The sequence below is a fragment of the Cricetulus griseus genome, chromosome 6 (genome assembly GCF_003668045.3).
Source record: "Cricetulus griseus strain 17A/GY chromosome 6, alternate assembly CriGri-PICRH-1.0, whole genome shotgun sequence".
Lineage (NCBI taxonomy): Eukaryota > Metazoa > Chordata > Mammalia > Rodentia > Cricetidae > Cricetulus > Cricetulus griseus.
The window spans coordinates 106,030,029-106,056,737 of NC_048599.1; the positions used below are offsets into that span (position 1 = coordinate 106,030,029).

The following is a 26,709-nucleotide window of genomic DNA, read 5'->3' on the forward strand; positions in this document are numbered from 1 at the left end:
AACACCCAATCTTTTTTGGCTTTTCCACCATGCAAGACACTATTGTAAGTATTTTAGCTCTTAGCTCTTTACATGTAAAGTTTTTTTCCCCCTTTATTTAGCCTGGGAGGGAGCACCACAGCACAGGTTTGGCGGTCGGAGGGCAACCTGACAGAGATGGTTGTTATTTCACCATGTGGGTCTGAGAATTAAACCCAGGTTGTTAGACTTGGCAGCAAGCCCTTTACCTGCTGAGTCATCTCTCTAGCTCATTTTCATTTGTGCTGAACCTACAATGACCTTTGTGAGGTGGACATCATTTGTCTATTTATTTCCAGGAGGGAACACCAGGACCAGAGTTTAGTTGCTTGTTCTACCGAGAAGGAAGAGATACAGCTAGTTTCCAAACGTGGGCGATCTAGCCAGAGTACCTGCTGCTTGACCACACTGCATTCCCTCCTCAAGATATGGGGAATGGCTGTAGATATTGCAAGGGAAGTCAGACAAAAGCACATTTTAAAACTTGTAGTACTGCTCACTTCAATGTTAATTATGGTGTTGTGACTCACTGCAGCTCCCATGGTGTGGCGGCTAGGAATGCCACTTCCGGCTGGCCCAGCCCAGATGTTAAGATTCTCTGACATTGCCCCCCCCCCCTGCTGCCACCCTGGACCTTTCCCAAGGCACATGGATTGTAAGTCAGGTGGTGAGTGGGGAATGGAGACATTGGGGATCTGGCTAAAAGGCAAAGGAGGGGGATCTCAAATCCCATCAGCTTAGATCATTGAGGTCAGGCTGAGTGGACCCAGTGTCTCTGACCAGCCAAATTGTGTTCTTTATCTCTCTACCTGCAAATTATTGATGATCCCAGTGAACTTTAGAATCAGTCAAACAGAGCAGGCTGTAACCATCCACTTTTGTCTTCTAATTTCTAGTGCCCACCTGTGACACCCCGACAGAGGAATGACTGTTCATCAGAAGGAACTGAAATGACATACAGTGAGCAGGGGAAGGAGGAGTTGGTGTGGGATGTTGTCCCATGTAGTCCATGACTAAATTCCAAGCCAATGATCAATTTCCTATCCAATGACTAAATTCTTCACTCCTTTAAGAAGCCATGTTCTAAGAGGCAAATAAAGTGACATCTGTCACTTTTGTGAGTCTGAGTGATTGTGAGGTTGTAAATGGAAGCAAAGACAACCATGTGGTTTTCTGTAGTGTGTGTGTGTGTGTGTGTGTGTGTGGTGTGGTGTGGTGTGGTAGGTGTGTGTGGTGTGTGGTATAAGTGGTGTGTGTGGGGTTGTATGTATGTGTATGTTTATGTGTGTGCTGTGTATGTATATGTGAGTGTGGTATGTGTGTATATGTGTGTGTGTGTGTGTGTGTGTGTGTGTGTGTGTGTGTGTGTGTGTGCTGTGCATGTATACAGGCATCCTAAAAGTATATCTTTCATTCCTTTCAGGCTACCTACTGAATAGACTGGACCTTGGCATTTTCTTGGGGCAGCACAAGGCTGGTTTTTTCTCTTTCCTCTCTCTGTCTACATATCTCTCTGCCCCTTCACCCCTCTTCCACCAAGACATGGTTTCTCTGTGTATCTTTGGCTGTCCTGGAACTCACTCTGTAGATTAGACTGGCCTTGAACTCACAGATATCTGCTTGCCTCTGCCTTCTTAGTGCTGGGATTAAAGATGTTCACCACGCCCATAGGGCATCACCATCTACTCTCTTGAAGGGAGCTGCTTTATCCTGTTCCCTAGTCAAAAAGCAACACATGTGCAACAGGAATGCAGAGGGGCAGAGCTAATCTCAAATCAAATCATGGAATTTTCTTTCCCTTTTTAAAACAATCAGGAAGCCCATTGGGCTTAATATCCTCACCCTCTCCCATTGTTTCCTTCCACTCAACTGACATGATTTCTAACATGAGTGAAGAGGTCTTGCCCAAACAATGGTCTTTTCATGTGTGAAATTAATTATGTGCTTGTATATACCTTCTGGTGGGTAACTTTAGCTCAAAATATCCCAGCGAGTTTTAAAGATTCTGAGCCAGGGAAACGACGCTTTGACTTTCTTTCTTTCTTTCTTTCTTTCTTTCTTTCTTTCTTTCTTTCTTTCTTTCTTTCTTCTATGTAACAGCTTTGGCTGTCCTGGAACTCATTTTATAGACCAGACTGTGATGGCTGGAACTCACTTTGTAGACCAGACTGTGATGGGGGATGTCCTTTCTGTATGCTGTGAATAAAGTTATTTTGGGTAATGGACAGGTAGGATGTAGCCAGGTGGGAAGTATAGGCAGGGCTACCAGACTAGGAGAATTCTGGAAGGGGGGAATGCAAAGAGTGAGTCATCAGAGGAGACACCATGTAGCTGCCAAGGGAGCAAGCAGGTGGAGCATCACCGGTAAGCCAAGACCTTGTGAAGATACACAGATTCATAGAAATGGGTTAATAATTAAGAGAGAGCTATCCAGTAAGAAGCCTGAGACACTGGCCCAGCAGTTTATAATTAATATGTCTCTGTGTGTTTATTTGAGACTGAACGGCTGTGGGACCAGGTGGGATAGAAACTTCCTTCTACAAGGCTGGCCTGGAACTCACAGAAATCCACCTACCTCTGCCTCCTGAATGCTGGGATTACAGGCCTGCACCACCACTGCCCAGCTGACACTTTGACTTTCAAGCCATTTACATTTTAGTTTGCTCTCGGCACTCAAGGCAGGTCAATATATTTTTATTACTAGTAATGAGAACCAACCAATAAGCCAAAAACCAGTGTTTGACCTAGATCTTAAAATAAACCACTCCTTTGGCACAGAGAAGGCATGTAAAACTTGTGGTTTCAAATTTAGTATTTGTGATGCAGCACAAGTGAAGCTGTAAGAATAAGTGGCTATGCTCATTTCAGAGGCTCTTCTCTAATAAACTTACACAAAAGAGTTGTTTGAAACTCTCATTTCTTCATAGTGTCTATGAAGAATTAGGGTCTTCTCATGCTGAAGGGAGCAGGTAACTGTGCCCTCCTCTGTGTGAATTAAGGATTTTAGTGATCTCAATAGACTGGACCCACACTGTCTTCCACTTTGAACTTTGAGCCAGAACCAACTTTCAGTTGGGGCTGGGTATATTGGTGTTTTCCATCCAATCCTTAACATTTTTCTTAGAGGAAGGTAGCTACAGCTCATCTTATACATCAGTTGTATGCCATGGTGCATGCCCATAATCCCAGCACTGTAGAGGCTGGGAAAGAGAACCAAGAGTTCAAGGCCAGCCTAATCTACACAGTGAGTTACAACCCAGTCTGGGCTATATACAGAGAGAGCAAGACTCAAGTTCAAATAAACTCTACCCACTTCCTAAAGGTCACCAAAGACAGTCATGGAGGCAAAGTGGGAGAATGGAGAGAGCAGTCAGTGAGCACACAGTTGTGAGAGGCTGGAAGACTAGCTACTGATATTTTGTTGCATGCGAGAGTAACTGTAGACAACTGTGTACACTTCAAAGTGGGTAGAAGGGAGGGTTTCAAAAGATTTCCCCCCAAGGAACCAGTAAGCATATGCCATGTCAGGCAGATGCTAATTACCCTTACTTATCCATATACATACTGTAGACATGATGTCAAATTATTATGTTGTGCCTGTAAATGTGTGTAATTATTATGTGCCAACCTAAAAGTTAACAGGTAGGGCTGGGGAGAATACTTGCCATCCTGTATAAGACCCTGGGTTCAGGCCCTCCGCACTACCTAGGAGTAAAAATTAGCAACTATTAAGGTAGTAATTGGCAATTAGAATCAAGTCAAAGCTCTGTCACTCCAGTGCCTTGGTGCTCTGACTAGCTATTTGACTATTATCCACTGTCCTAATTCTGCTTCCTGGCAACAGCTTGTAAAAAGGAACTATGCCGCTGGGAGAGCTTCCTGAATGCAGGAGACCTCAAGCTGAGCAGCTGGAAGTCTCTGATCCCGAGTCAGTGTATTGGCAAGTTCAGTGTGTCCACTGTGTACAGGAACGTGAAGGACTGTGGTGGGAAAAGCCAAGCCAAGTAGACAAGACGGAAAATCTCCAGAGGCTTTTAGGTAGAAAGGAAAACTTTATTCCAAGTGAAATCATATCATACCCACGTTAGTGGAACTATTCTTAGTAACCGAGAGCAGTGAGAGCACAGCAGAGCCTGCCTACCTCATTGTCTTCCTCGACCCCAGAGTAGCTACTGAGGGATACGGACTCTGTGAGTCACAAGGTTTAAAAGCCACTGGGCTTCATGGCACAAACGTCCCTTCTTATCAAAATGACTCAATGTCATCTGAGTATGTTGGGACTTGCCTAGCAGAGCCCCAAATTTGTCTGCCTATTTTGAGGATGCCTTTGCACTGGATTAAAATCAAACAACCGCCTTTTGCATGTCACTACCAATTACTTAAGGACCAGTAAAGATGTTTACATGCCACTTTTGAGTGTCACAGAGATCAAGATTAGAGACATCTAATGAAGTGCCTGGTATATAGATTATGCTAGATAAATGGTCTCCTCTGTGCTTTTACTTTTTTAGCTTTTGCTCAAGCATAATATAAAGAGGACATGTTAGCAAATGTCAAAGGTACATCCATATGTTGATTTTGTCAGAATCAGAATCAGAATTTGTCCAACATGACCTTCTTAATTGTAACTGCCCAAAGGAACAAACCAACTCAGACCTGGCTACATCCATCCACTCAGAGAGCCTCTACCGACACCTCCTACTCTGAACCATGCGCGAGGCACATTGAATACAAAGACTTTGATTCAAGGAGAATGTCCACAGCAAGTGAAGAAAGAAACAAAGCAAGGCAGGAAGAGCTGCAGCTGAGGTGTGCACTGACTCTACATACAGACTGAGAGGAGACTTCAGACTACAGATTTGAGTTAAAGACGGCCTTCCATAATGAAGCACTGAGTGGTGAAGAATAGATTTACCAGAGCCAGCTACAGAAGGCGAGGATGTGCCCACCAGGCAACCCGACAGCTTGTGGTAACATAGTGGCCCATTGGGTGGTGGGGATAATGTGGGGGAGGTGTTAGTGACTCAGTAAGAAGGGGAGGGCAAAGATCATAGGCTGGGGAGAGAGAAGGCAGGAGGGAAAGTCTAAATCTCAAGTTCTTTATAAAATACTATGGAGTCTGAATTTCATCCTAAAGGAGTCTCTGAAGGGTCTTAAACAGGATCAAGGTCATAATAGAAAATACATGGGAGATAAAAAGGCCCCAAAATACAAAAGAAGTCCATCCCTTTCCAACACTAGATCTCCCTGCTGCCCTTGTGCACGGTGCAAACTACAGGGTTTTAGGACAGTAACCTAGGACAAGACTAGTCAATAAGACTCCTAATGCATAGAGCCTGACACAGTAACTTGTGATGTTATGTTTAATTAGAGCCTAATTCTTCTTATTATTATTATGAATTCCTCATATTTACATATCCATTCCCCCCCCTCCCCGCCATCCTCCCATGCTCCCCACCCAACCGCGACTCCTCCTCAGGGATAGTGAAGCCCTCTACCAAGGACCTTCAAAGTCTGTCATGTTGTTTTGAGGAGGGTCTAGACCCTCCTTCCTGTATCTGGGGTGCAATAGTATCCCTCCATAGGGAATGGGGCTCCCCAAGTCCATTTGTGCTCTAGGGATAAAGACTGAGTGCCTAATTCTTAACCCTTGGTACCTCACTGTAAATGACCAGTCTCTGGTAGGACAAATGAGGATATAAAATTTGCTACCTTGGCCAGGCAGTGGTGGTGCATGCCTTTAAACCCAGCACTTGGGAGGCAGAGGCAGGCAGATCTCTGTGAGTTCAAAGCCATCCTGGTCTACAGAGTGAGTTCCTGGACAGCCAAGGCCACATAGAGAAACCCTGTCTTGAAAGAAACAAACAAACAAACAACAAAATTACTGCCTATCTCCTATCTAATCAAATACAATCTTACACATATGACCCAGGAGACAGGGCTCTCAGATGTTACAAAAGGTTCCCATTTTCCTGCGACCCACACACAGAATTTGCCTGGTATGTTTCTGTCTACATTTTAAATTATTGTTAGTTATGGCTCAGTAAATATATTTCCCCTCCATCCCCCTCCTCCCGCCCCCCCCCCCCGCATCTCGGACTTCCTGTTCCAAGTTCCCAGGATAACAGATAGATTCATTAGAGATAAGGACAGGGCCTCAGCCAGCAAGTTGAGAGACCTCTCCTTGGATTTGAAACACAAGTTCCTCTGGGAGGATGCAGCTTTGAACATCTTAATAAAAAGGATGAGAGTGGATTGAATTTCTATCTCCATCTACGCTACTCCCAATCAGGTGCTGTTATGAAACAGGGGGATTACACAGTTGCAGGACAGTCACCCAAGATGAAGACAGATCAAGAGACTTCTCCCAAAACAATAAAGGAGACCATGGAAGCTAAAAAAAATCCTCTGGCTAGAAAGGGAGTGTAGAGGAGAGAAAGGACATCTCAGCCATGGGTGAGGATAGAAGAAATATTTAGTACAGGCAATCTCTCCTTGCTACAGGCCTTGGTTGGGTATGGTATCAGACATCGTGGTGAAATCTAGGCACACCCGAGGTTCTTGTTAGTACATCAGTCTAAGAGGAGAATCTGCTTTAGATGAAAGCTTTTTGGACATTCTAATGCTGTGGTTCTAAGGAACATGTATGAATATACATACATACATAAATACATACATACATACATACATATACACATACACACATACACACATACACACATATCTATCTATCTATCTATCTATCTATCTATCTATATCTATCTATCTATATTTCCAATAGTCTGTCACATATATGTTGGAAGCTCAGTTAAGACTTATATGGTGGGCTGGAGAGATGGCTCAGCACTTAAGAGCACTGACTGCTCTTCCAGAGGTCCTGAGTTCAATTCTCAGCACCACATGGTGGCTCATAACCATTCATAGTGGAGTCTGATGCCCTCTTTGGGAATAAAGGTGCATATGCAGCTAGAACACTGATATAATAAAAAACAGACTTTGGTGGTAGTCAGTGTCTGGAAGTCCTCAATATGCAAAGGAGCTGAGGCTGGAAGAAAATGAGTACAGCCAAATATTTCATTCCATGTTTCTAGCTTTTTTGTTGATAACATCTGCAATGATGAGTCACTTGTGGCCTTCTACTCCCCTTTTTTATTTTTAATGTCTTTGGTGATGACTCTTCCATCTGGAAACCTGTTCCCAAGCTTCCTTGCAACGGAACAATTGATTTCCCATCACAGCTGGTTTAAACATTAGCTGCAGTGATGTGGGGAGCCAAACTCTCACACACAGTATCTGGAAAAATGCCTCTGTAATTTTAAATACGGTTTGTAGTTGTGCTACAGTGAACCTGGGAACTTTGACTTTAAGCATAATAGGAGCTGCTGTGTGTCTCTGGCTGAACTGGAGTTTGAGACTGTAAAAATGGGAAACAGCAATAACTCATTGGGCAGAGGAAGCTGAGCATGACGACTGTGAATTGCAGAATATTCAGGTAAAACATCATGTCATAATGCATGCAGGTTTCTATCACCTCCAATCAGAAGAAAGCAAGAAATAACTGAACTAGAGAAGGTGACAGTATCTGGGGTTGCAGCTCCACTGTGAGTCCACTTCTATGCAAGCCTGAATGCGTAACTCTGCTGAGTGGAACCTCATCTAAGCGGACTCCATGGTATCTAGAATGTAAACTTCCAGGGACACTGTGATCCTTATTCTGGTAATGTAGCTATGGCAATAAAAAGTCTTCAATGATCTTTTACATACTTATTCATCCAATCTGCAAATATTTTCCAAGTGCCATGATTTCTGCCATTATGCTGGCTGCAGGGTTTGCCTTCATCATTTCCCGTGTCCTCACCCTCGATTTGTATGTCTGCTATACTCATTCTGAGTGTCGTTGTACTTGTCTTATGAGGCTTTCTCACCTATATCTAATGCAAATGGAACGTACCATTGATTTGTATAAAACAAGCCCACATATTTAAGAGGAAACAGCCCTGGCCTTGTAGCTGAGGGAAGACACTTAAGGAGAGATACTTGCATCCCTCTCTTTGGTTATCAAACTATTGAAATTACGGACCTCAAGAAATTAAAATCTCCCAAAGTCTTAGGCTGGGAAAAGGAAGAAGCTTCGACCCTGGTACCAACCAGAAAGGGGGCTTGTCTCCTTGAATAGAGTTTTAGTTCAGACATTTCAGAACTGACTAGAGCTCAGGCAGTGATGGGCCAGTGTGGGCATGGCCACACTGTGACCAGCACTGCTGAGTTATGTATACTTCTTGCCCCTCTACTTCAGCCTCAACTTAATGTCCATCACCCTGGAGGTGGTCTTGTGGGTCCCTGGATGCCCATATTTGTATTTGCTCTCCTCAAAGTGGCCACATTGAACAAATATCCTTTCTTTGCTTTTCACAATCGTGTCTTTTGCTACACAATCCCTCACTGTGTGTGTGTGTGTGTGTGTGTGTGTGTGTGTGTGTGTGTGTGTGTGTGTGTACTCAAGTGTGCCACAGTGTGTGTGCAGGTTAGAGGACAATTTTCAGAAATCAATTCACTCCTACCATCTAGGTTCTTGGGACAGAGCACATGTTGTCAGGTTTGGCAGCAAGCTGAGCTACCAACCAGTCCAGGTTTTTGAGGTTTTCTCCCCTTGAGATACAACCTCACTATTTAGCCAGGGCTGGCCTTGAACTTGTCATCCTCCTGCCTCAGTCTCCCATGTGCTAGGATAATAGGCAAGCAGCAGCATTAAATAAGAGCCAGCCTTTGGGTTCTATATGCTTAGGGAAGTGATTTCTGAAGTCACAGAATGAAGACAGTCAAAGTGTACCAGGTGCACTGCATTCGCTGGTCCTTGAGGACCAGTTTTGTAGAGTGAGTTCAAGCATAGGAGGAAGAGGTAGTGGCCTCCGAATCACATCACTTGGCCCTATCCAGGGCTGTGATGCAGCATCTATCTTTGTTAACTGACTCATAAGAATGTGAACTAAAGTACACCAGGAGGAAAACATTCATGTATTAATAAAGTGCTATATCCACTAGAAAATGGTTCTCTGGATATATACCCCTCAGGTTAACTGTATAATCAATAGTTGAGAAAGCCCAGGGAACTGGGCATCTTAAGTAGGAGGGGTCTCTTCAAATGAACAACTATCAGGAGCCAATTAAAGAACCCCAGCAGTGGCATCTTGGTTGAGGAAAATGATTTGGTTGTTCCAGGCTAGCTTACGAAATGTCTGCCACATGTTTGTTCAGCATTATTCAAGGCCGGGATCTTACTAAAGCATTATATCCATTCTTTGCGTTTATGCTATACAGGTTTTAACTCATAAATATACTTGCAATTTTAACCTAGAGCATCCTATATATATATCCAGATTCTAAATCTAGTCCATAGGAAGTAAAACCATGAAGGGAGATGCGTCTCCTGCCCAAGGGTTCCATGTTTGCCCCTTGAGAATGTGGAGATGGTCGATTTCACACACAGAGAGGACAGGCACTAGTCCTGGGAAGGGACTTCAAAAGAAACACAGGTAAGAAGCCAGAGCTCTGGCTGTAGAGAAAATGAAGCAGCTGATGAACATCTGTACAAGGAAAATCAGGAAGAGTGGTAAAGTAGTGGCTGCGGGGACCCTGAGAATCCACCATGGAGCCTACTGTAGTATGGCCATCATTTTGTTCTCGCCCTCCTGTCTCCATATCTGTCTATCTAGCACTAATTTTGAACTCTTGGACACCAAATAATCAAGACCAGATGACTACCATCTGGGTCTTAGTGTATAGCTCTTCCTGCTTTTCAGGGAGAAGAAACGTTTACCTAAGCAAAGAGTTGGATTTACAGAATAGTTTGCTGACCTTATTTAAAAATAATTTCCCTTGAGGCTAATAAAATATTTTCTTATAGATGAAATACTGTCTTTGATTGCACTCCTCCCCGCCCCCCCCCACCCTTCTCTTTTGGAAAATCAAGGCAGTTTGACTTTTAAAATGGAAATATAACTCACTTAAACTTTTATTTTCTTTTTTATTCCATTTGACAAACTTGAGGTTTTCTTTATAAAAATTCTTTTGAGCTCTCCCAGTCATTGATTGTTCTGACAAAGCTAGTATTCTCTTTTGGTAATTGATTTGCTAATGTTGAGTGTTCTTAACTCAGGATATCTTTTTTTGTATGGCACACATAAAGTGTGGGGGGGGGCGCACATGTGCACACATGCGCTGGGGATTGAACCATGGTCTTATACATACTACACAAGCACTCCATCACAGAATATTTAATATAGAGATGTCTGTAGTAGAGCAAAGGCCTGAGTGCCCCCTTATAAGTCAACCCCTTTCTCAGGTTCTATAACTTGAAGCAGTCACCTCGCCCCCATCCTTTATCACCTCAGTTAAATGTGCTTACTTTAGCCCAGGGAACAGCTTTATTCACAGCCATACTTAGTATTCAGAGGAGATATTAATATTAAAAAATGATGGCCTCTCATCCATGAATCTATCCATTCATTCTTTAGAAAATGACCAAAAAATCAAAGACCTGGCTCTAAGAAGTTCTCATCATACAATGGGTGAGACACCACCCCTGTCCTTGTGGCAGACAAAAAAAACAAAAACAAAACAAAACAAAACAAAAACTAATAATTGAGATCAGTGTGAAAAGCACAATAATGGTCATATACATCAGACCCCCTGGGAGTTTGACTGAGTCTTCCTAAGCAGAAGTCCACTGTGTGGTTTCTTGGTCTTTATGATGCCGGTTGATAAATGTGCACGGAGGAGGCTCATTCTTCAACCCAGTTTCTCAAGCACCAAAATTTAACACTGTGTTCTGAAAAGTGGTGCAGCCTCTAATCACCTCTTCAGACATGTCGCTAGCTGCAGCTACAGAGGAAGAATTACGTGTTGCAAATGTGCATTTTGTACCTTTGCTGAAGGACGGATGTGATCTGCTTGCAGAAATTCTCTCCATTTTGAGCAAACTCCTTCAGGCTCTTGTATACTTTATTGTACTGGGAAAAAAAGACAGGAAAATTATGAGCACCTCCATAGATAGCACACCCATAATTCAGAATGCTGCTGTAGTGATGACTGCCATCGTAAAGGACTGTGCGACTAAGGAGGCACACATTTTTGGATGACTTCTTAACTAAATATTAAGTCTCCTCTGGCTGGCTATGAAAAAATCCAGGAAAATTTTCCAAACTGACGCTGGCCTGTCTGTTTCTGTCTTAGTTATTGTTCTGTTGCTATGAAGAAACACAAAGCAACTTATAGAAGAAATCACTTAATTGGGAATTTGCTTACAGTTCCAGAGGGTGAGTCCATGGCCATGATGGTGGGAAGCATGACAGGAGGCAGGCAGGCATGGACTTGGGGCAGTGGCTCAGAGTTTACATCTGGTTCACAAGCAGAAGACAGGCAGACAGACAGACAGTCACAAAGACAGAGAGAGACACATACATAGAGACACAGAGAGACAGAGACAGAAACACAGAGAGTCACACAGAGATAGAGAAAGGGACGAGAGAGAGAGAGAGAGAGAGAGAGAGAGAGAGAGAGAGAGAGAGAGAGACTGGGCCTGATGTAGAATTTTGAAACCTCAAAGTCCACTCGCAGTGACACATCTCCAACAGGGCCATAACTCCTACTCATTAACTACTCCACCAACTGGGAACCAAGCCTTCAAATACATGAATCCACGGGATCATTCTCATTCAGACCATTACTCTGTGCTAGGTCAAATGCAAATAATCCAACAGAATTTGATTTTAGGATTTGGTTTTCTGGTGCGGTAAGGCCAAAAGCATACTCTACAGGACACCACATTATCACATTTTTTTCCCACTGTACATGTTGTCTTAAAAAAAAAAAATCTGAAATTTAAATTTAAGCACTTAAAAATCTAAAACATTTTTTGAGTTCTGATTTAATACCATAAAGAGAAATTTTCACACTTGATTTAAATAATGAGTCTCAGTCAAAGCACAGGCATGATAAAAATCTTGTATGAGATCATCTTCAGGCTATGTGTATAGGGGTATCGGGAGTATAAATGAATTTCATGTTTAAACTTGGGTCCCATCCCCAAGATATCCTATTATACATTCATAAAACTCCAAAATCTGAAGGAAAAAACCCACCAAAATCTGGACCATTTCTGGACTTAAGCATTTTGGGTAAGAAACAATTAGCCTGTAGTATCAAGCAGATAATTTGAAACTTCTGGAATACACAAAGTGTGCTGAGGTTACAAAAAGCTTTGTAAGCAATGCATTGGCTGCTGAGGCTCCTGAGCCTGCAGGTGCTAATCAGGCATCTGCATGGCTGCATGGTTGTGCGTGGGGGGGGGGGCAGGGATAGAGGGAGGGCAGGGTGGAGACAGCCTAGGGAAGCTGTTGCCAACACTGTCCTGGCCCACAGATGCCTGTGTAAATGTGACCTACTGTAGCCAGGTTTTTCAATTTGTCAAAAACAAACAAACAAACAAACAAACAAACAAACAAACAGAACAAAAAGATAAAAAGGAGCATCTGAAATATGATTGGAAAAAACTTGTATCCAACAATTCATAAGTTAAAAACTCCCTCAGTGTAAGTAAAGCCAGTCTGTGGTGGTGTTCCAGTTTGTAGTCCTCATCATGTCTCTGCTAAAAGCCATAAGAACCTAACTTTCTGGGTTTTATTTTCAGCAAAACTAACATGCCTTCTCTGGACATTGGACCATGAAAGTTTCCTTCCCCCCTTCCAGGCTTTGGTGCATATAACATTGTGAGAAGCCCTACAGTAAAGAGTAGTATCCAGTGTCCTTGTTGATTCCTATGTGACCTAACATCTTCAGAAGATCTTCCATGAGTCTTTGATCTTTTTTCCTATAGCACTATAGTATCCCACAGAACATCTCTGTGCTGGAGAATAACACATAGCTTTCAGCAGTACACACACCCTGAAATGAAGCTGGTCTCAGCCTTCATCACTTGTGTGTAGCTGTGATTGAATGCTATGGTAGATGTGTCAGAAATCAATGAGCTGGTTTCACTGAATGCCCCTCTTTCTCTTTTTTGCTTCCTGGACTTAGGAATAATAGGCATTGCTATGACCTAGTCTTGACGTGGGACACCATGAATTGAAATTATAGATCTGAAAGAGAAGAGCCTGGGGCCCTACTGGTCTGGAGGTCACCATGCAAGCCTTTAGCTCTCTATGTTCAGACTTAATATATTTGTGGGAGAAATACAGTGGTATTTAAAATTGGATAGCTTATTTAGTATGATTATGATGATGATGATTAGTGTGTGTGTGTGTGTGTGTGTGTGTGTGTGTGTTGCATGTTTGTGTATCCAGACATTCATGTGGTGTTCAGATGACAACTTTTGTGAACTCAGGCTATCAGGTTTACACAAGTGTGGCAAGCACCTTTGCTTTCTGAACCATTTGGTTGGTCCTACAGTGATTTTTATTTAAAGACATTTTTATTTAGGGTTTCTAATTTGTAGCTTTTCCATGATTCTAGCTCAAATGCAATATTAACTTTTTGTAAATTATGGAACATTTTATGTCTCACAAAGACCACAGCTATATAGGAAGTAATGACACATACTACACACTCATCTAAATTACAGAGACATTAAACTTCTAATCTGCTCTTTTTGAGCAATTGTTTCTTCATTTTCATAATTTCTTTGGCTATTCTTGGACATTTATTCTTCCATATGAATATTTACCTAATTATAAGATTATAAGTTTTTAAACATCCCTGTCAGAATCCTAATCAAGACTGTATATATGTGTTTATATGAATTATAGGAAATTAACTACTTAAAATGGTATTTAGACATCCCACCCAAGAACACAGTGAAAGTCTTTTCATTTGTTTAAATCTTAGTTCATGTCAATAAAAGTTATTAAGTTTTCTATAGGACCTGCAGCTTTCTTATTTGATTTATTTAGAAATAACTCTTGGGATTAAGCTGTATATTCTCATTGTTTCTCTTGTCTGCTTATAGAAAAGCAGAAACAAAGGCTCAACTAGGAAACCAGAGTCCTTGGGCAAGCTGAATGTAGCTGTCTACTTGCAGAGTGGGTTTTTTTGCTCTCAAGCAAATATAACGCTGGGGCTAGAGCTGAGAAGACACAGTAGGGTAAAATATTGGAGGGATCTGAACTTTCAGAGTGATAGTGAGGATAAGAGCCCCTTCCCACCAGGAGAATTGGGAATAGAAAGAAAGATTGCCAAGATGAACTGCCCTAAGAAAAGAACTAGACATCAACAAACCAAACAATCCAGCTAAAAATGGGGTACAAATCTAAACAGAGAAATCTTAATAAAAGGAAATTCAAATTGCTGGGAAACACTTAAAGCATTGTTCAACATCTATAGCCATTAGGGAGATGCAAATCAAAATGACTTTGAGATTCCATCTTACTCCTGTCAGAATGTCTAACATCAATAAAACAGGTGACAGCTCATGCTGAAGAGGATGTGGAGCAAAGGGAACACTCCTCCACTACTAGTGGGAGTGCAAACTTGTATAGTCACTGTGGCAATCAATATGTTGGTTTCTTAGAAAATTGGGAATCGATCTACCTCAAGACCCAGCTATACCACTCAGGCATATACCCAAAGGATGCTCCATCCTACCACAAGGACACTTGCTCAACTATGTTCATAGTGACTTTATTCTTAATAGCCAGAAACTGGAAACAACCTAGATGTTCCTCAACTGAAGAATGGATAAAGAAACTGTGGTATATTTACACAACGGAGTATTACTCAGTTGTTAGGAAAATATGACATCATGAAATTTTCAGGCAAATGGATGGAATTAGAAAAAAATCATCCTGATCAAGGCAACCCAGGCCCAAGGACAAACTAATAGGTACTCACTTATAAGTGCATATTAACTGTAATGTAAAGGACAACCATGGTACAATCCACAGACCCAGAGAGGCTAAATAACAAGGAGGACTATAGGGGGGACACATGGATCTCCCTGGGCAGGGGAAATAGATTTTGTGGGTGGACTGGCAGCAGGTGGGAGTGGGAACAGGAGGGATCAGGTCAGGAAGGGACTGCTGGAGGGAGTGGGTATGGGCAGAGATGGCTGGAATAGGTGGACATTTAGGGAGTGATGTGGAAACCTAGTGCAGTGGAAACTTCCTGGAACCTGTGAAGGTGACTCTAGACAGGATTCCTTGTAATAGAGGATATGGAGCCTGAACCAGCCATCTTCTGTAACCAGGCTAGCTTCCCAGTGGTGGAACTGGGACACCGACCCAGTCACAAAGCCTTAGACCCACAATCTGTCCTGTCTGCAAGATATACTGGGACAATGACGGCTCAGAGCTTGTGGAAGTGGCCAACCAATGACTGGCCTAACTTGAGGCCCAAGCCACAAGAGGGAGCCCATGCCTGATACTGCCTCGATGGCTAGGAACTGGAAACTGGATGGCTCAGAAACCTAGGGTAAAACTAAACACAACTGACAAAAACAAACAAACAAACAAACAAACAAAACAAACAAAAAAACAATGCAAATGCAATGTTTCTTAATGATATTCCACTGTTCTCATAGATAGGTACATAGCCCAATTGTCATCAGCTTCCTCCAGCAGCTGATGGGAGCAGATGCAGAGACCTATATCCAAACACTAGGCAGAGCTTAGGGAACCCTGAAGACGCAAAAGAGAGAAAGGAAGAAGGACTGTAGGAGCCAGAGGGGTGGAGTACACCAGGAGAACAAGGCCCACAGAATCAACTAAGCAGGGCTCATAGAGGCTCACAGACACTGAAGTGGCAATCATGGAGCCTGCACAGGTCTCCTCTAGGCCTTCTGCATACATGCTGTGGTTGTTTAGCTGTGGTTTTTGTTGGACTCCTAATAGTGGGTGTGGGGGTGTCTCTGACTTTTTTGCCTGCTCGTGGAACCCCTTTCGTCCTAACAGGTTGCCTTATCTAGCCTTGATATGAGGGTTAGTGCCTTGTCTTATTGCATCTTGTTATGCCATGTTCAGTTAATATAATTGGGAGGCCTGCTCTTTTCTGAAAGGAGATGGGGAAGCAGTGGATCTGGGGGAGACAGGAGGTGGGGAGCGACTGGGAAGAGGGGGAGGGAGGGATATATATATATATATAATATATATATATATATATATATATGAGAGGACTAAAGAAAGGAAAGAAAAGGATATCAGATTACTATCACCTGAAGACAGCCTTCACAGGGCAGCCTTGGGGTGAGAACAGGGCACGGTGGAAATGAGGGCAAGGATGTGGAGCATGGAAAGAATGGCTTCCCCATGACTTCATCTGAATAAGAAAGTCACTGAAAATGTTTCTGTACTCCGGGCTGTTGGGGGTCACTGCAGTTTCCAATTTCTTAGGCCTTCAAACCCCTATACAGCATCTTTTATATTGTCTTCTTGGGACAAGTCTTTGGGAGGCCAGGACAATTTTAAGGGTTAAGACCTCAATTTTCTTCAGTTACAGTGGGAGAGCTGTGGCAAAGCAGATATCTATCACTTTATTCTCTCAAAAACATTTCATCTCAACTTAAAGAGTTTTCTCTGAGAATTATGTATTGTATTTTAAATGTATGAGTGTTTTGCCTGCAAGTAGGTGCCACGTGCATGCCTGGTGACTAGGGAGGTTAGAATAGGGTGTTGGATCCCCTGGAACTGGAGTCACAACTAGAGTTGTGAGTCACCATGAAGGTGAGGGGGATTGAATCCAAGTTTTTTGGAAGAGCAACCAGTGCTCTTTATCTCTGAGCCCTTTCTTCAGCCCCCAGTTCAACTTTTAAAGAAAGGGGTTTCTCAAGTAAAGCACAGTGTGGCTTCTGTTGACCCTTGAGCTGTCAGCTGTAGGATTTGGAAGATGGTAAATACACCTTTGTTTTTTTTTGTTTGTTTTTTTGTTTTTGTTTTTTTTTTCTTTCACAGAAAGTATTTGTATTGGAACAAAGTGGTGAATGGACAAAGTTCTTCCAGACGAGAAATGGCCAATGGTTCTGCCCATAGATCGGAGGGATCCATGCCTCAAGCAAACCATTTCCTGAGTTGTATTGTGTCCAGGCAATACATCACATTGTTCTTAATTTAATGATCAGATAAAGAAGGATATTCTGTTTATAACAACATGGGGCAGATTCTTTATCGTTGACCTTATGTTCAATATGCTGGAAACTCCCCAACATCTCTGATTCAGACTGAGATAAAGGTGACATCCACAAATAAAAAAGATACTAAGACTATTTCTGTTTACTCAGCTTAATTCCTTATTTAGAGCCAATGGTCTTGGACCCTTTATTGTGTACCATTTACTAAAACTTGAACACAAAACAGATTTTTTAAAAGTAGACTTACCTAAATGTTAAAGAAGTTCCTGTGACTATCTAGTCATGTGTGTGTGTGTGTGTGTGTGTATGTGTGTGTGTGTGTGTGTGTGTGTGTGTGTGTGTGTGTGTGTGTGTGTTGTGAGAGAGAGAGACAGAGACAGAGACAGAGAGAGACAGAGAGAGAGAGAGAGAGAGAGAGAGAGAGAGAGAGAGAGAAATCAGAAAGCTTTTGACTGTGAAATCTCTCTATCTTGGCTTTGGCTCCTCTGCTCCTGTCTCCATTCCCTTTCCACCCTCTCCTCATCAGAAGGGACTTTGAAGGGGTCCTATGGGACACAGTATGGAAAGCACAGAAGCTTAATCTCTTTACTTAGACTTAAGAGCCAAAGAAGAGTTAAACATGACCTCATTAGACTAAGGACAGATTTGTGATTGGAAATGTCAGGTAATTAAATCAACTAGATGATCCATTAGAACCAAATGTCTGCATATATCAAGCTAATCAATATAATCAAACTAAACTTACCCAGAGCTGATACCCTGGCACAAGTGGCACAGATGGCTTCTTAATATCATCAAGAAGCAAAAAAGAATTCATTCTGGTGAAAGTTATGTGGAAAGCAAATTTGAGATGTCTTTTCCTACTCGTTGAGCTTTCATATACCCCAGCCCTACAACATACGCACCCCAGGAAAGAACTCAATGCTGATTTTATATCCCTACATGAATTTATTTGGACATACTGTTTCTCCCCTGGACCATTAATTCATAAGATAACATGTTATTTTTTTTAATTCATTTTAAAAGTATTAGTCTGTTGTGATTTTTAGGACCTTTATGAGATGCTAAAAAATTCTTTCACATTTACAACTGTTCTACCCAGGAAAAATGTTTCTGATGCACACATGTAAGCAAATCCTGTTGTTTAAATGTCACTATTACAAAACAAACAAATAGCCCACCAAACAACAAAACAAAAATACAAAGTCATCTAGGCAACCAACGTGCGCAATGACTAGACAGCTAAACTGTAAACATTATAAAACACCAATGTTGAATTTGGCCCAGTTGCTCTTTCTGACTTTACACAGTTTGAATGCTTAAAAAGATTAAATCTAATTGTCCTAGGAAAGAAATGTTACTACCCTGGATGCTCATATGGACTTTTCAAAACAGCACATAATAGTGACCTTCAGGGTTAAAGGAGCCATGGTACCTGAACTGGGATTTAGCCGAATATGCTTCTTGGTGCTCTTTCCATGCCAGGCCTGTCCAACTGATTTCAAGTGAATTCTGATTCACTAGTGGTGATTATTTCAAAAACTGCCCCTCAGAGTAAGGGGTTACTTGTCTTTGTTAGAGATCTTTGGTATTTGAAGCTTTGTGGTAGGATTTCTTAAACTGTAAGGAACAGAGTACTGAGGAAACAGTACCATCTCCACATGTTAGTTTACAGCTGATAAAACAGAGGCCTAGGAAACAGAGGATGCATGTTATCTGCTGATACACACTGAAGGCACTGTGGAATACACAAGTACCCATGCTAGACTCCACATGCCCTTTCCCATCTCTCAGTGGAGCAGGGACCACAACAATGGTGACCCCTTTGGAGTCTATGCCAGTCATAGCTGGTGACCCAGGCTGAACCAGCAAGCTAAGATGTTCAGGCTGACATTTGATTCAGATTACCAAACTGAGGAGCAGCCTGGTCTTATTTGGCAGCTGATTTCACAAGCAAATGGGCTAACTGTAGGAACCAGAGGCATACTCTAACAGGCTTCCTTAAGAGTACCTAAAATGCAAACATCAGATGATGGTTTGTAACTTTCACTCAGCTGGGTTCCTATGGTCTTCTTTCATAGGAAGGGAGAAAGTGGTGCTTTTCTCTTTTCTCTTTTTTTTACGTGATTGAGTCATTTCCTCTGGGAAGAATTTGATGCTATCAACTTCCTTGCACATGCAGTTGTGGAAGATTTCTTGTGGCAGAGTTTTAGGTGTCAGTGATAAGCTCACAGGCATCAACGCTTGGAGCCAATTCTTTTCCTTTCCAAAATCAGAACTTAAAGAAAAAAAAAAAAACTTGAAATAAGCTCTAACACCCTCACGATTATTCAAAAGCCCTACATAGTGCCTGCCATGATTTAGCTTACTTTAGTGATGATAATTTGAAAGCAGACTTGAGGTTGAAGGGCCTAGAGTAGCAGTTTATTCTCTCACAGAAGCATGGCCCAAATGGTAATTTTAAGTTTTTTTTTTTTTTTTTTTTTTTTTTGTACCAGGCCTGACTTCATAGTTCGGTAAAACATATTTCAGTTAGAATATTATTTTTAAATGTGTAAAACAAAATACCACAGGATTATAAAGAAATGGAACTACATTGATAAATGTGTATATTTATAAAATCTATTTTAAGCTTATGATATTATGCTGGATGTTTCTATGAATACGCTAAATAACAAGTCTTAAGAATTACCAAAATATCTAAATAAGGCTGAGAATAAGGAATACTCTGTGACATCTACAATAGAACCGTTATATAAAAATATCTGTGTTTTTTATTGTTTACACAGTCGTAGGCACTGTTAGTAGTACTGGGTACTCAGAGTTGAAGAAAATTCTACATTTCTTTTAGAAACGCAAATAAATATAGATAGACCCTCCCCAATTTATTTATTTGTTCGATTTTGTTCCTGACCCACTGAGACTGATACAGAAATCAGTTGGTGTGGACCAAGCTAAGAAGTATAGCTTACTAAAGATGCTTAAATGTGCTCTGTGCAAAGCTGGGGCCTTGTGGGATAGAACATTTGGCAGGTAGTAGGAGCTTTGGGTTCTCTATAAAACTTGCTAAGTGTTTTCCAAAGCATTCATCTCAAATCCATGCCCTTGTTTTAGCATGTTCCTAAACTGTGAACTATTGTTTCCCCAAGCACAAGCTGGGATTGTACCAGGAAGTCAACGTGCACATTTGATAAAGATGGAATAATTGCAAATAAATAAATAAATACTCTGTGGCTTCAGAGAGTTTAGAAGTTCATGCTGAAGGGATATCCGCCTCCATGTGCTCCTTTTGACTCCCGGATACCTTTGGTGGCAATGGGCCCATAGATATGGCCTTCAGTCGTGGACAAGGACAAACATCCTTGGGGATGCTCAGAATAGCACAAGGCATCACCTAGCACCCCAGGAAGTGGAGCTTTGAACTGCCACCGAGGTGAAGCATAGGCTACCTTGGGAGCTGTTTAAAAGAAAACATTTGTCCCTAGTCCTCACCTGAGGGTAAGTGTCTTTACCTGCACAAAATGATGGTAGATTTTCAGCCCCCCTTTCTTTTCGCTTTTAAAAACTCACGTGGTGCTATCTTCTGTCTCCTTCTGTTTGGTTCTAATTATACTACTATCTTGGCGATGACTTTCTTTTTAAATAATGGGTAGTGCCAAGTTTTTTCCTCAACTTAGCCCATCCCTGTGCCACCTGACCACCCATCCCAGGGAAAATAGCCTGCTGAGACAGAAGGCTTAAAAGTGTAATTAGGAGAGCAAACTCAAAGAGAGAAATTGATTTCTCTAAATGGCTACCATAACTACCCCATGCAGAGGAGATTGAGGATGGGGTACCAATTGTGGTGGGGTTCACTCAATATCATCATGCAAGCACAGGGTTGGAATTCTTCACTAAGCACATCTTCATTTTGTGCTTAATGAGACTGGTGTTATATCTACTAGACATTTAGGTGTTCGCCTCACTTCAGTCATGTGATTCTTGAACTCATTTTGTATAATAGCAGCTACAGTTCCATCTCTCCTAAGCCCATGCTTTTCTTACCCTTTGGATAAACAACAGGCAAGAGGCAACCCTCTGCTGGTCTTATGGCTTCTTACGGACCTCCCTTGTCTGTCCGCATGTTTGTTTTTAGTAAAATATATGACACTATATTGATATCAATGACTCCAATTCCTGGCCGCTGAGCTCACCGAGTTTAGCTTTACAACACTGCTTACTGGGGTAGGATGTTGAAAATCCTTGATTACTTTGGTTTTGAAATAAATACATCTTCCTTTTATTACTATTGCATCTTGTCTCCTAGGTCAAATCTCTGCCACTACTGCTGATGACCTTGCTGTGTCTTTGGACTTTTGATCAGTTTTATATTTGGGTGAAAGTGCTCAGGACTGGAGCAAGCACATTGGCGAATCATCCACCAGGCTGACAAGAATGACAGTCTGTTGTGCGTTCTGTAGGGCTTGGGATCACAGCTCTTAAACTGTTAGATTACAAACTGGGGGTGGGGTGAGGGATGGGGAGGCTTCATCTCTGAGCCAAAATGCACTGCAGACAGTCTGTATGCTTTCATATCTAGTCCACACCCGGGCACTGTTGGTGTGTGCCTTAATACTGCATCTCAAACAGCCCCATCTGGATCTGACTAGGATGAGATATACTCATCCAAACCTTTCCCCATCAACTTGAGAATAAAAGACAGCTGTGAGTGTCACTTTTTCGAGAGGGCTCTTTTTTAAGCTCAATCAAAGAAAAACTACAGACTTTTGTATCATAGCCAACATCTAAATACGCCTAGTTTCTGATTGTCTCAAATTTCTGTAGTTAAAAAATCCACACATACACACAAACACACAGACCACACTAGTCTACTCACCGAGCAATCAGTCAGTGGGTCCCTCATGTTGAAATGCTCTTTGCGTTGTCTTTTAGCTACGCTCCAGCATTCTGGACATTGCAATCAATCAGGTTGGGTGTGTTCTGGACTTCCGGGATTCAAAGGGCTTAGAGTACGTCAGTTCTTGTCAAACACACCAAGGAGGAAGTTCCAGCCCTGGACTTTCATCCAGTTTGTTTCCTGAAAAAGCAAAGAACAGCTCTGGGTCAAAAGAGCCCCTGGGAGATGGCGAGAACCAGTCCAGCAGACACTCACAGGGCGGGACACTGAGGACCTGAGGTGTAGCCTTGAGAAGAGGCCCAGAAGCTATGTAGATTTCCCCATGATCTGTATATCCAGAATGATGATGGGAGCTCACTTTTTTTCCCAGCTTGCTGGTCCAGTCACGGCTTATAATTTATGTGTTTTATGTTGCTCTGACCTGGGAGAACTAAGCATGTTAGATGGGTGAAAAGTGACAACAGAACCAAGAGGCTAGGATATCAATTTGAGCCTCTGATTTGCCGTATTTTTCATTACTCAAAATGATGAGCAGAGCTGGAAATCTTTTATTGGTGACTAAATTTATCATTGCTTTTTCTACACCTCTTCTAGTGTGTCAATCCCTAGATTTCTAATTGCCTATGGACCTGTGACAGTCAATTGTAAGGCTGTGGGCAGTTTTGCTCTGACTTGTGGGCAGGGAAGTATGGAATGCCGTCTGACAGTAGCTGTGTCCCCAAAGTCCCCTCAAACACTTCAGGTGTCACAGCATCCTGTCTACACCCACCCAGCTGACACACTTCCATTCATCTGCCTCTTGGGTCCAGGCTCTCTAGAAAGTTCCTGTAAACAGCATAGGAGAGGGAACAGTGAAAGAGGAGAGTTCACAGGAGCCAAGAGGTGAAGTCTGAGTCAGGAGCCACCCTTCACATACCAACACGTTTCTCGCCATTGGCTTAGCCATCAGCACTGGAGGTTACAGCATCAGGCAGCCATCAGGAGACTGGAGTTGGAGAGGATATCCAACGAGCCAGAGTTCCAGGTTCTGGGGCAGTTTGATAACACCTCTGTGTTCCTGCTCCATTTTTGTTGAATTTCCTCTGTGAAAATATATTTTTCATACAGTATATTCTGACTACAGTCTCCCACCCCTTAGCCCCTCTCAGATTCTCCCCCACCTACCCCTTCTACCCAAATCCACACCCCCCCCATTAGAAAACTAACTGGCATCTGAAAACATACTCAAAATAAAATAAGATAAAATAAAAACAAACTCGAGTAGGATAAAACAAACAAACATAAGGAAAATAACCAAAGAAAATTAGTTCCTTTGCCAGTTAAGACTTTTTTGTGCTGTTATGGAATTTTTGAGTGTGTGAATGAGTAGGTCTCTGTTTCCTCTGCCTTTTCCTGGCCTTTCCTTCCGTTCCTTTGTTTTGTTCTATTCCAATGTATTAGCTTTTGCTTTATCTTATTTTATATTACTATATATTATTATTGTACCTTAGAAGCCTGGAAGCCTGTTTCCTTTCTTTCTTTCTTTCTTTCTTTCTTTCTTTCTTTCTTTCTTTCTTTTTCTTTTTCTTTTTGAGACAAGGTTTCTCTGTGTAGTACCGGCTGTCCTGGAACTCACTCTGTAGACCAAGCTGGTTTTGAATTCAGAGATCCACCTGCCTCTGCCTCCTAAGTGCTGGGATTAAAGGCATGTACCATCACCACCTGACTCCTTTTTGTTTTCTAATGAGAGACAGAGAGGGTTAGATCCAGTAGGAGGGGAGGTGGTGGTGGTGGTAGGGATTGTGAGGAGTAGAATGAGAGGAAACCATAATTAGGACATATTGTATAAGGAAAAAAATCTATTTTCAATAAAAGGGAGGAAAAGGCTCTCGGTGAACATGGGTTCTCGAGATTGTCTTACTCTTGAAGTTTGTCTAAGGAATACCGCCATACTAGAGCGTATTGCGATGATACCTATGGTATGGCAGGGGATAGGACTTATCTGCTTCCTATCTGAGCCTGTCCCAGGAACTGGCTAGACTTCCCTTATGCCTCTGGACATCTGCTAAAGGATACTATCTCAGCCCATTCCCTATGGAGGGATACTATTGTAGCCCAGATACAGCAAGGAGGGCCTAGGCCCTCCCCCAAACGATTTGACAGACTTTGAAGGTCCCTGGTGGGGGGGCCTCACTGTCCCTGGGGAGGAGTTGGGGGGCTGGGGGGTTGGTGGGGAACATGGGAGGATGGGAGGGTGAGGAAATGGGGGATGGATATGTGAATATGAGTAGTAATTAAAGAATAAAAATATTTTTAGGAAAGATTAAAAAAGAATACTATCTCTGCCATGCTCCAGTATCCCTTGCACAGGCTCTAGTCAGCTCAGCAGGGTGTCCCGGCTGAATCCAGATTGACAGTTAGGGTTTGGCTATTTGTTCAGCTCCTCAAAGGGGTGTGTGAATCTTCTGTTTCTGTCACAGTGCTGCTGCTGAACCACCAAGACCATCCAGAAGCCTCACCCCCAGGACTCTCCACTGTGTGCAGTGTGTAGCCTGTGTGTAGTGCAGCACGTGAGGTCAGAGAGGAATATCCTCTCCCAAAGCCACAGTCAGTCCCTGTTGTGAGTGTGTTCCTCGTGTTTATCTACTCACAATCTGTGCTGACGGAGGAAGCCTACCCCACTGAGTGCAAGAAGGGAAGCAGGATGGAGAACAGCCATTCCCTCCTGTGTTTTCCTCCTTTATCTCTCAAGTCACTGAGGAATAAATATTAACCAGTCATTGTGATAGACTGAATGACAAGGTGGTTCCAATTCCCAGCCCCCTCTGTATCTTATGTCCTTTTGCCAAGGGACTTTCAGTTCACTGCCCTTGAATCTGGATGGGCTCCTTGGTGGCTTTCCTCAGGTGGGCATGAGGGTCAGTTGTGGGTCTGCACTTTGAAAGTCCCTGGAACTGCAGGCTTGAGCTACTGGTTAATAAGATACAGCCTCAGCCAACAGCCCACCCAGCACCCCAGGAAAGCTGCTGCGCCAGGCACTGGCTAGCCCTGCAGAGATGCATCAAGGGCCTTCTCGTGAGTGAGCCAGGGAGAACCTGGGAAACACCAGCTAAGGTGAAGATTTGTCAATAAATGAATTCTGTGTCATTTGATGCCTCAGTATCCCTTTGACCTCTTTGCTCACGTTTGTCCCTGGCTGGATGCTTTTGACCTGGATTCATTTCCTGGCTTCTTCCTAGTTCAGGCCTTCAGTTTGACTTCAGCTTGGTTTTTTGCTTCCTCCTTTCTCAGGCTGTGCTCAGCCTCTCTGTCTACAGAAACCAACCAACCAACAACAACAAAAACAAAAACAAAAAAAGAAAAAAAAACCCCACATACTGGAAGCTATTGTAAAGGATTCCATCCGCCACACTATATTGCCACATTTAAAGGGAATTGACAACAATTTGTACATTTATTAAGTACTCATGAACCAAATGTTGGATATCGGTAAGTTGGGAAAAAAAAAAAAAAACAGAAGCCCAAATAGAATGAAGGGTAAAGGTGATTCAAAACTGCCCTTAAGTTTCCTTCATAGCCAAAGCATGTAATAAATGATTAGAGACCCAAGCATTATCAATAGAGACCTAGCCGAACCCCTTCTAGTAAGAGGAATTCATGTTTAGAGGGCTTACCCTGTGTCCCGGGATGCACTTGAAAAGCCGAATATGTCTGTGTGTGCATCTGTAACCCCAGCACAGTGGGGTCAGAGGTAGGAGGTCTGGTGGAGCTTGCCTGTTGTTAGCACAGTGCCGGGTTCAGTGAGAGACTACCTCAAGAGAGCACGGTGGGAAGTGACAGAGCAGGCCACCTGACATTTCCTCTGGCCTTCTCCAGCATGCACAGGCACATGCCTCCCAACCTGTACATATCTCACACATACGTGTGCCACACTGTGCACATGCATTTACACACAAACATATACAAAGAAAGGAATACTAACTTTTAAGATAATTGTAACCATTATCGGAGATAGATATGTGTTACTTTGATCCTTATAGTACACCTAGAGGAGCTGAGGCCTGGGACAGCCAAGTGACTTACTCAAGGTCACACAGGAAGTGAGACTACTTTCTCTGACTCTGCACTTCCTTGTTTTGACCGCCATGTTACACTGCCACTTACTCTCACAATAGATAGTAGCATCCAGAAGATGAGGATGTAGTAAGATCTGCTTAATGTACTGATTTGAACACTAAAACAAATGGTATGATTCCAAGATTCTGGGGACAAAATGATCTAGGTCCATAGAGAGATTACAGCACATCTCTGAAGGTTTTGGATTATAAGACTTTTAACTCAATAGATCATGCATTTCTATATAATTTAAATATTTGAAATAGCTATGGTTGCTGTAGAGCATAAAACTTTTTAAAACAAGGAATGACAATTATATTCACTTTTAAAAAGATTTATTTGTGCTAGGTGAGTGAGCCCCTGCCCGCTCCCGACCCCAGACCAGAACACCCCACCACCCCCATCCCACCACCCCCGCCTGAGCCTGCCGGCTTGGGCCAGACACGCCCAGAGAGGGAGGAGCCCCCTGCCCCACCAATCTGCTAGCACTCCATTCTTACATTCCGCCGCCGCAGACTGACCTGGAACTAGGTGAGTGAGCCCCTGCCTGCTCCCGACCCCAGACCAGAACACCCCACCACCCCCA

The 26,709-nt window shown here is 42.6% G+C and overlaps 1 long non-coding RNA gene across 1 annotated transcript; it reads left to right on the forward strand.

The window, feature by feature from the left end:
* The first annotated feature begins 642 nt into the window (after positions 1-642).
* LOC107979331 lies at positions 643-7,754 on the forward strand. Its single transcript, XR_003486312.2, has 4 exons — positions 643-673; positions 915-978; positions 4,657-4,988; positions 7,539-7,754. It is a non-coding gene; the product is annotated as an uncharacterized LOC107979331 (long non-coding RNA).
* Positions 7,755-26,709: the final 18,955 nt, after the last annotated feature.